General features: G+C 39.7%; 1 long non-coding RNA gene across 1 annotated transcript in view; it reads right to left on the minus strand.

The window, feature by feature from the left end:
• Window positions 1–10,813, minus strand: part of LOC125752501 (uncharacterized) — a 71,092-nt gene extending 60,279 nt beyond the window's left edge. Inside the window, exons 1-2 of the long non-coding RNA XR_007402144.1 lie at window positions 10,674–10,813; window positions 9,629–9,779 (exon numbers count right to left, since the gene is read on the minus strand). This is a non-coding gene — a long non-coding RNA (uncharacterized LOC125752501). The remainder of the gene's footprint in view (window positions 1–9,628; window positions 9,780–10,673) is intronic.
• Between the last annotated feature and the right edge of the window lie 529 nt (window positions 10,814–11,342).

Consider the following 11,342-nt stretch of genomic DNA (forward strand, 5'->3'; position numbering starts at 1 on the left):
AAGAGCCTTAAGTACTCTAATGAACACAGCAAGCTATCATTTCTACTCTATCTTAGCTGGGCTTAAGTTTCAGGGATAACTAGAACATTTCATATGAGCTTGGAAAATGAAACTTAATAGAAATTCCATTAAGTGCATACAAATTAACATTTATTTTTCCAAGAAAGAGAATGATATTTAATGTAATTAGATATTTAAATTAAGAATTGAGAAACAGCATTACATTAACTAATTTTTTTATTCTAACAGCTTTATTTAGAACATGAAATTTGTTCCTGCATGCTAATGTTGAACAAAGTCTGTCCATTGCTTTTCCTCATTGTGTTTTAATCTCTATAAATAATTATTAATTGGATTTAACAAATTCTCAACTTTGAACAACATAGTTTTCTACAGTCCCGGATAGTTCAAATGTCATGGACATGTGTGTTCTTTCTTCCCCCACTTGTATGCCGTAGCCATCTGACATTATATTATTTCAGTTATGAAAATCTGTTATCAAATAAAAAGCACAGTATCGACATGGAGGGTAACATAAAAGCATAATGAGAAAGCTCATTCTAGCCATCAAAACAATGTTTAATTTTTGCTTACTCAGTTGGGATGCTTCAGAATAATCTCATGAGTCCAAATATCCAGGACTGCAGTCTGACAGACATGATTTTTGCCTTTTCATTTAATATTCATCTCATGTGAAATGTGGAGAACCATCTGGATAATCAGAGAATTTTCTTTCACCCAGCAGAAAGAACATGAAAAATGAAAATGGTGTTCTAAATCTAGAATCATTTCTCCACTGTGTGGAAGGTTTATGTCTCCGCTATATTTTATTGACACAAACATAGTCTCTAAGGGACATTTCTATTATATAATACTGTATTTATAGTTTGATTTATACTAGTGTTAATATGTGCATTCAATAATCGTCACCTTCATATTGGTGATGAAGTAACTAACTTTGATTTGTGTTGTATGCTAGTTTTAAGTGCTTATTCTAGCCAAGAAAAATCAAATTACGCCAATCATAATTCTAGTGTCAGTCAAATGAAGACATTTTGAATTGCCATTTAAATTGGAGATCAGCCTGCCTGGTCACTTGAGACCTGCTACCAGTGACTTAGGCCTAGCATGTAGATCTTTACAACTTAACCACAAAACGGTACAATATTACAATAACTACCAGCATGAAGCCATTTACATTGTGATCATTTTCATGGATTAGAGATAAAGACAAAGAAGGAAGTTAAATAGGAAAAGTACAAATAATTAGCAGGACAAGTAATTCATGACCCTGTAAAAGGGAGAAAAAGTAGAGAATATGAACATGGGGAGGCGGGGAGAAAAAGGGCTAGATTTTACACATTTGGGAGAGGATGGTGGTATCTGATCAGAGGAGATTTAATAATAAAATATTGGATTTTGTGAAACCAGCAGTTGTTTTGAATACAAGTGGTCATTTTGAATAAAACCACTGGTTAAGTACATTTTAATAGTTACAATAATGAGGGACGCCTGGGTGGCTCAGTCAGTTAAGCATCTGCCTTCGGCTCAGGTCATGATCTTGGGGTCCTGGGATGGAACCCCATGCTGGGCTCCCCGCTCACGAAGGAGTCTGCTTCTCCCTCTGCCTCTGCCCCTCCCCACCCCACTCGTGCTCATGCTCCCTCTCTCTTCTCCTAAATAAATAAGTAAAATGTTTTAAAAATAATTAAAATAATTAGTTTTTTAAATGACACTTCCAATTAATATATTAATTTTTGTGTTCTAATTTATTTTGTGAATTATGTTAGAATTAAGAAAGATTACTCAGCGAGTAGCCTTTCTGAACTACCTCAGTCAAGCGTTAGTCAACTTCAGCCTCTGCTCCTAGAGAAAGAAATACATATATACTTGTTTCTTTATTCTCTACCAGGCCTGATTAAAAGTAAGGTGGTAACATACCTATGAACACATGTTTGGGGACTGTATAAATATAATGGAAAGTCGGCTTCACAGAAACACAACCAGAGTTATTGAGCATATATATGTATACGTATTTTACATCTCTGTGTGTATAACATATATTTTATTTTACATACAATTTTAACATATAGTATATATATAAACTCTGGAATTCAGGTTCATGTCCTGTGTACACAATTTCACTCTTTCCTTTAATCTCTCACTTCCTTCATCTTAAATTTCTTCATTTCCGCTGAGCACCCCTGCCACATTCAAACACTTGATGTTGTCCATCTTTAAAATAACATTCTCGTGGTCCCATGTTCTCCTCTGCCACTGTTACATTTCTCTATCACTTCTCACAGTAAAATATCTGTGACGAGCTAGCTAAAAGTGTTGTCTCTACTTTCTAGCCTCATGTCCTCCACTTACCCATTCTACTTGGGTTTTATTCCATTCATTCAAAAATAAATCCCTTATTTACCAAAGTCACTAATCGCTTCCCCCTGTTCACGTCCTATAGCCAATTACACAACTACATGGTCTATGAAGCATATGACATGATTAACGACTCCTTTAAGTTAGAGATTCTTTATGTGTCTGTAAAAACTCACAGTCCCATTTTCTTTTATCCTACTTCCCAAGCCAATCCTTGAAGTGTACTCTACTGATTCCTCACTTAAGCTGATGTCTTGTTTTATCATCGCACTTACTTTTATTTATTTATATATATAATTCAGGTATGATTAACACACAGTGTTATATTCATTCCAGGGGTACAAAATAGTGATTCAGCAATCCCATACATGACTCAGGACTCTTCATGATAAGTGTACTCAATCCTCTTCACCTGTTTCACCCATTCACCCACCCACCTCTCCTCATTCTAGCACTTTTGTCTTACATTATATTATCTATAGTAATTGCTTATTGTGTCTCCATGTCAGCTTTCACCAGTGATTTAGAATACATATACATTTTTCTGTACAATGTGTTTATATCCTTGAATGATGGCATTGTGCATTTCATCACTTAGTATTCCTTTCCATAATCATGCACAAAATCACTAGACTTAGATAAAGTCTCACAATGACACCGAATCTAGATTTCCAAGAGTTAGATCAGAAACTGTCAAGTGACTGGATTTACCCTACTTGCAAGCTAATGAGTAAGCCTGCTATCATTTTATAGACCCATACTGACAGAAGATACCGTATCCTGGGGTCAGAGACACTGGCCACTTCTTAGAGCAGCCAGAGTGTCTTAGTGCTTAGGGCTCCATCCCAATCCTTATGGGGCAACTTAGGTAAATACAATAGATTGCCCAACTATGTGATTCCAAATTTTAAGAAACTCTGAGTTTTGTAGACTGCTGACACATATCGCCATTGTCCATACTAGTGAGTAAGACAGATTGGTTACCTAGGCGCATTTCTTCTGGAGGAGCAGAGAAGTGCATCTCTTGGTTTTCTACCTTCAAATGTATACTCAAGTCCCCAGGAAGGGGAAGAGAATTCTTTATGTTTTCAGATCTCTTCAGAGGTATTTATAGAAACATTCTTTCAATCTTCTAAGGTATATTTACTGTTTAAACATGTGCTTTTGCTTCAAAGATCTGAACCAGGCAGAAAAGCACAAATATTCAAGGCAAATTGTCTCCCAACAGATTTACCCCTGGTTTCCACACTGTTAAAGTCTTTGGTAAATTTTCCCATGCAAATACTATTGCATCAGATTCTCTGCTTAACCTAACACTGGCCAGTACAAAATTCATTCAGCTTGTTTATATGGCACTCAAAGCTACTGTCAGCAGGAATCCTGGCATCTGAATGAAGCCAAATTCCAGCGATGACCTTGGCCATGATTCCCAGGGTCCTGGATCTAGCCAGCTGAAGAAACCCTACGACCCAGCAATTGCACTGCTCTGCTAGGGATTTACCCCAAAGATACAGATGCAATGAAACGCCGGGACACCTGCACCCCGATGTTTCTAGCAGCAATGTCCACAGTAGCCAAACTGTGGAAGGAGCCTCGGTGTCCATCGAAAGATGATGGATAAAGATGTATACAATGGAATATTCCTCAGCCATTAGAAATGACAAATACCCACCATTTGCTTCGACGTGGATGGAACTGGAGGGTATGATGCTGAGTAAAATAAGTCAATTGGAGAAGGACAAACATTATATGGTCTCATTCATTTGGGGAATATAAATAATAGTGAAAGGGAATAGAAGGGAAGGGAGAAGAAATGGGTAGGAAATATCAGAAAGGGAGACAGAACATGGAAGATTCCTAACTCTGGGAAATGAACTAGGGGTGGTGGAAGAGGAGGAGGGCGGGGGGTGGGGGTGACTGGGTGACGGGCAGTGAGGGGGGCACTTGACGGGATGAGCACTGGGTGTTATTCTGTATGTTGGCAAATTGAACACAAATAAAGATAAATTTATTATTAAAAAAATTTAAAAAAGATTCAAGAATTACCTTAATTCATAGTGGCGTTTCCTTAAATGCTCATTACCACCACTAAGGTGCAAGTCGTAATGTGTTGAGAGGAAGGCAAGATAATACCCAACATCTAAATAGGAGGGTATATATATTGTCTCTTAAAAACAGTTGTTTATAATGCTTAGACCCCCATGTGGGACATATATCAATAAGGGATATGGTTTGATAATGCCTCCAATGTAGCATCTCATCGGGTCTCTCATGGGGCCTCATAGCTGGTCAGTAAGCTGTAGTTCCTAGTTCCTAGTTCAGTCTGAGTAATGAGTGAGTCCAACCCTTGTGTTTTGTTTTGTTTGGTTTTTTTCCCAGCCCTTGTTTTGTGAGGAACTTTCCGGGTACAGCCAGTTCAGTTGGTCCTGCTTATCTACACTATCAGCAAGGTGGCATTTTTCATCTCAAATCAATATGCGGAAGCATCTTGAGGTGTTACGCTTGGGACTTTCAGGAGCTGAAGTCATCCACCATAGTCTCGGGTCAGAACTGACTTGAGATAGAAAGCCGACTGAGCTATATTCAGAGGCATTTATGACAAATTGAAAAAGCTGCACTAAGACACTATTCAGATGAAACCTCCCAGTACATGTTTGAAATATAACGAACATCAGTGCTATCCCCTGACCACACACACACACACACACACACACACACACACACTTCCCAGAACCTAAAGCATTCCCTCTTTAGGTTTCTTGGTTTGGGTTCTCTCTCCACAGGCATAAAGTCTGGGTGCCCAGTTCCAGAAGATACAACTTCATCTTTTACCAGTCATCCCCTACTGGCACCAAAATAATTTATCTGGAAGAATCAGGTGCAAGAGGGGAAAAGCATTTTGATGAAAATTAACTGGAATTAAGTTGTAATCCCTGAGAACTACTTTTACCCAGGATTCCATCCAGATAGAGTGCCACCCACTGGGTATGTCAAAGTTAGAAAAAAGAGCTATGGTCAGAAATGTCTAGGGAGGATTTTAATGCTGGTCCTATGACTTCTATAATCTCCTAACTTTTTGTTTCCATCATTATTCTGTAAGAAGCTTAGATAAGATAATCTCTTTCAGGGAACATCTGCCTTTAATAACAGAACTGCCTTACTTAGGTGTGTGCCCCCGGGAAGTGCAAGGGAAGTAGGGTAAGAGTATTAGTCTATTGTTGAGAGACTTTTTCCATAAGAAAAATTGAACATACAGCAAATATTTGTCTCAAGAGTCTCAATGGGTTTGGCGCCTGCCTTTGACCCAGGGCGCGATCCTGGAGACCCGGGATCGAATCCCACATCAGGCTCCCGGTGCATGGAGCCTGCTTCTCCCTCTGCCTGTGTCTCTGCCTCTCTCTCTCTCTCTGTGTGTGTGACTATCATAAAAATAAAAAAAAAAAAAAAAAAAAAAGAGTCTCAATGGGATGGCCAGAGATAGCTGATCAATCACCTAAGAAGTCAGAAGTAAATACTGATGAAGCACCGCAGGGCCTCCACATGAGGATAAAGATCCGATGTAGTCAATGTTTTAGGGTAAGCAGCACCACACTTACTATGATATGGACTCTCTCACTTAAAGGTAAACAGGTCAGTCACAAGTTTGAGAAGCAGTAGCCTCCTCTGTGACAGACATACAGAGTCCATTCCCTTGTGTCCAGGCTATAATGGTGCGTGTGTATTGCCACGTCCAATACAGTGATGGATCCATTCAACCATTGTGGCAATTTTAGATACTGCAAGCATGATTCCGTTTAGTCTCATCAGAGAGGAGCCCTTACCTTGGGCATCTGAGCAAATAATCCAGATAGTTTGACCAGCAACCACAATCTGCTAACACAGCTCTTGGTCTTACACTGTATTTCCTTTTTAATCTGCAAGTCTAAAATTTTGAGTTTTCCCCACTGAGCGTAGCAACCATATCCAATTTTGTTTTTGCACAGCTGCTTGTGTTCAAGCTGAACAGCCACAGCAGACATCATCAGTTTTCAGTTTAGCTGAACTATCTGTAAACAAGGCCTAGGGAATTAGGGGAGACTCTGAATCTGGGACCTCAAAAAAGTCAGTGGCTCTAATTTGATTTAGGCAGCACAATGGGAGATCGTATTTTCCTCCATAGAAATAGCCATCATCTTTTCATTTAAAGCCAGCATGCTGCTGAGGCCAGGCTGGCTGAATTCTTCAATATAATACATTCATTTTATAAGGGAGAATTCTTCCTCTTCTTCTTCTTTTTTTTTTGTTTTTGTTTTTGTTTTGTTTTGTTTTTTTGTTTTTGTTTTTTTAGTTACTTGGTTAGTTAGGTAGTTAGTTTAATAAGGAAGACTTTTAAGGTTCATCTTACAGTATTATTCGTATAGCAGCGTAAGTTTAGCCAGCCTCAAAAATGGGCTTATCAGGCTGAAAACTCCCTAGACTTCTATGAATCAGGCATTCAGTTTCAATAAGAATTCAGTATGAAGCTGAGCTAGATAAATCAGAAGTGTTGTATCTGGTGGCCATGCCAAACCCCAAATCCAGAATCCTAAGGTGGTACGTCTGGAGAATGCCTTTATTTGGTGGCTGCCTCCTTTTCTAAAGGCTTTAATAGGAAAGTTGTAATTATTTTCAGAGTCTTACTCTGTCTCCAGTTCCCCAAAAGCCGAATATAGTGAGAAGCACTGATTCATTCACTGGGGAAATGAGGCAGGGGATTTTTCTTAGTGACATACTTCTATATTTGCTCTCTCCCCCAGTGAGGATGGTGATCCTCTAGGACACTTATGAAATGGTCAGTGCAGTGTAGAACACACTTCAATTTGTAAATACGTTCAGATGTAGAAACAATAACAATTAGAAAATAGGTTCAAAGTCTCCAAAGGCTCCAATAGGATCAATAGTCATTCTGGCCTTTTTTTTTTTTTTTTTTTTCTTTTTCACTGTAAATTTTTAGGATCCACTTACTACACTACGCACTCCTCAATATTTAATAAGTACCTGGATTGGACTCTTCTTTTTTCCTTTGTATCCTTTTACATGCTATTGTGGCTCCAATCTGTATTCCAGGATCCCTCCTTGATGGCAAAGTCCTCATTCTTACGCATTTGAATGCCTACTTTAGTGAGTATAGAGACGCAGCTCAATATGCATAAGTTGGATTTCAGTGTTTAAAAGAATAGATATTAGATAAGTTCATGTTACATAATAAATATAGAAACATGTAAGATTATAATAGTGTCTAAAAAATGAAATAGATTCCCCCATAAAAATTGAGGCCCGTCAAATTCTGTACACTAAACAATTAGCCAAGAACAATAATTATCGCAAGGCAATTTATTCATTATTTATATAACAAATGCTATCCAACGTATGGTGTTTGGAATTACAATTGATAGTGTTTATAAGTTGTAATTCATAAAGAAATTGGTTTCATGGTTATTTCAATGGCAATCTTCCAAATAAAATGATCTTTCTCTAGGCATTATCTCTATGTAAAACCTTTATACTGTGTATAAAACTTGCAAACTTCAGTCTACACTAATGTAACAGTTGCACACCAGCCAAGCAAAAGAGCAAAATATGGTTAAATCTGTGAACTAATTATTGTTTAAAATCCAATATTTGAATGAATTTAAACAGGGATCCCATTGTGGGAGGAATATATCATTACATATTGTATAGGACAGTATTTATTGCAGCATGTAAATGATCTGTCTCAACCTTCACATTTACTTAAGAAGCTGTATTTTAGTATGATGACTTTTTGAAAATGTATGACAAACTCTATATTGTCACCTGTCCTTAGATGAATCTGCTGTCTTTGTAAGCAAATATTGTATTTCTGCCCTGTTGGGAAAGATTTTTGTAGTTTGGAAGTCTCCCTTTTTCATAACATTTGCCATGTGATAGGGCATTCTCACTCAAACACAAATGAGACTACTCCTTAAGTACTGGCCTTGTGAAATGAAAACCTCACGGTGATTGCTGAGCTTTGCAATGAGCTAGCAAATAACCTACAGACCAGGTATCTACTGTCATCTCCCAAAGATCATCTCTTTAGATTGACTGCTTAAAATCACATTTAACTCAAACCTTTTTTTTTTTTTTTTTTTTTTTTTTTTTTTTTTTTTTTTTTTTTTTTTTTTTTTTTTTTATGCTTAATAAAAACTTTTATTTTTTTATTTTTTTTTTTTTTTATTTTTATTTTTTTTTTTTTATTGGTGTTCAATTTACTAACATACAGAATAACACCCAGTGCCCGTCACCCATTCACTCCCACCCCCCGCCCTCCTCCCCTTCCACCACCCCCTCACACCAGTGAGAATGGGGAAAATTAACAAGGCAGGAAACAACAAATGTTGGAGAGGATGCGGAGAAAAGGGAACCCTCCTACACTGTTGGTGGGAATGTGAACTGGTGCAGCCACTCTGGAAAACTGTGTGGAGGTTCCTCAAAGAGTTAAAAATAGACCTGCCCTACGACCCAGCAATTGCACTGTTGGGGATTTACCCCAAAGATACAAATGCAATGAAACGCCGGGACACCTGCACCCCGATGTTTCTAGCAGCAATGGCCACGATAGCCAAACTGTGGAAGGAGCCTCGGTGTCCAACGAAAGATGAATGGATAAAGAAGATGTGGTTTATGTATACAATGGAATATTACTCAGCTATTAGAAATGACAAATACCCACCATTTGCTTCAACGTGGATGGAACTGGAGGGTATTATGCTGAGTGAAGTAAGTCAGTCGGAGAAGGACAAACATTATATGTTAACTCAAACCTTTTGATTGACATTACCATAAACATGAACACATCGTGAAGGTGAATTATTATGTATCACATACAGCTAACAGAACAAAGGGTGAGGAGCAATAAGAAAGTGAAGAATCCATCGTTAAACTTTAAAGAGATGAAAATTACTTATTTAATTGAAGGAGCTAAGACAGCTGAGTAGGAGGACCCTAGGCTTGCTTCATCCCTCAAACACAGCTAGATAAATATCAAATCATTCTGAATACCCAAGAAATCAATCTGAGGACTGACAGAAAAAACCTGCACAACTGGAGGGAGAGAAGAGGCCAAGTTTTGGGAGGCGTGGAGACATGGTTGAGAGAAGAGGTGGATCGTGGATGCTGTGGTTGGTAGGGAACCCTGAACAGAGAGAGAGAGAGAGAGAGAGAGAGAGAGAGATGCACACACAGGGGATTGCACAAGGAAAACACTTACCCAGAGCTGTTGGCTGGGGAAAGGAGAGGGGCTGATTATCCTGAGCTTTTACAACCTGTGAAGCTCAAAGACTGAGGTTTCAGGGGACCACGATGTAGCTGTTGTGGAACCCTGAGGTCACTACAGTGCTCCGGTGGCGGAGTGAAGAAGCCTGGGAACAGATGGCACAGTCTGAGGATCCCCTGGGATGTACTGGGAGAGACAGAGACACGGTTCCACCTTCTTAAATTGAATCTGGAAGAGATGGCATTGCCTCTCCAGGGACAAAAGACTGGTGGGCACCATTTCCCTCCACCACTCCCCAGCATAGGTGCAGAGACACCTGCTGAGTATTGCTAAACTGGACAATGGCTCTTTGTTGTGTTTTACTCCAAATCCCATGCTCCTGTGCGTTAATGTGACTGTCCTTCTGGGACAAACTTGCATCAGTCCCAGTACAACGACACCCTCCCCCTAAAGGACCAGCACAGTTCATAAAATTTGGAGTTTTAAAACTCAACTGACCTGTGCAGAATAGAACACAGGTGCACAGCACTGCTGGAGGGGGAGGGGCGGGGAGCAGAAGGCAGAGATCTGAGGGATGCCTGGGACCCACAGGGGAGATTGTTTTCTCTTCTGGGAGGGCTTCCTGGAGAGCAGTGGGTGTGAACTCTCCTCTCCAGGGACAAGAAAGCTGGCTGATGCCATGTCTCTCCCCACTCCTTAGCATAAACTAACCTCAGGAAGCAGCACCAACAGAGGAAGCCAGAGGTGCTTACACCAAGCCCTACCCCTCTGTGCTCTGCAGATGCTTCTCTACTAGGGTAAATGTGCCTGAGAACCAGAGCAGTGAGCTCCCCCCACCCCAGAAGACCAGCACACACCCTGCACACATGCACCAAATCTAGTGACCATAGAGCGCTGAAAAGCTTTCACTCTAGTGGAAATAGCATCAGGCCTCTTTTAATAAGCAGACCAGAGCACACCTAGTTAAAATCTGCCACACTCTGACCAAGGTCCAAACATTCACCACTGCAGGCAAGGAGAAGTTCTGCAGAAGACTCACTTGAGGGAAAGAGCAGCCTAAACACAGCAGCAGGGTGCAGACAGCATACACCTCCTGGAGTGCCAGTGTCCTCCTGGACAGCATATGGCCTCTTCTTTAAAAAGCCACTACTCTCAGGAGCAGGAAATATAACAAGCTTTCCTAACAGAGAGGACAGAGACCTAGACAAAATGCCAAGACAGAGGAACTCATCATAAAAGAACAAGAAAAGGTCATGGCTAAGGATCTAATCGAAATACGTATGAGTAATATGCCTGATCCAGAATTTAAAGCAACAATCATAAGACTGGCCAGCCTTGAGGAAAGCATGGAAGATCCCAGGGAGTCTCTTACCACAGAGATAAAAGACCTTAAAGCTAGTCAGACCACAATGAATGAAAAATCCTAGAGATTCAAAACCAATTAGATGTAATGACCACAAGGCTGGAGGAAGCCGAGGAACAAATAAATATAGATGGTATATTTTTGGAGAATAATGAAGTTGAAAAGAAGAGAGAAAGAAAAAGATTAGATCACAAACATAGACTTAGGGAACTCAGTGACTCCATAAAGTGGAATAACATCCATAGCATAGGAGTCCCAGAAGGAGAAGAGAGGGCAAAGAGGGCAGAAGCTTTATTTGTGGGAATCATAGCTGAAAAATTCCCTACTCTGGGGAAGGAAACAGAC

The sequence above is a fragment of the Canis lupus genome, chromosome 14 (assembly GCF_003254725.2).
Source record: "Canis lupus dingo isolate Sandy chromosome 14, ASM325472v2, whole genome shotgun sequence".
Lineage (NCBI taxonomy): Eukaryota > Metazoa > Chordata > Mammalia > Carnivora > Canidae > Canis > Canis lupus.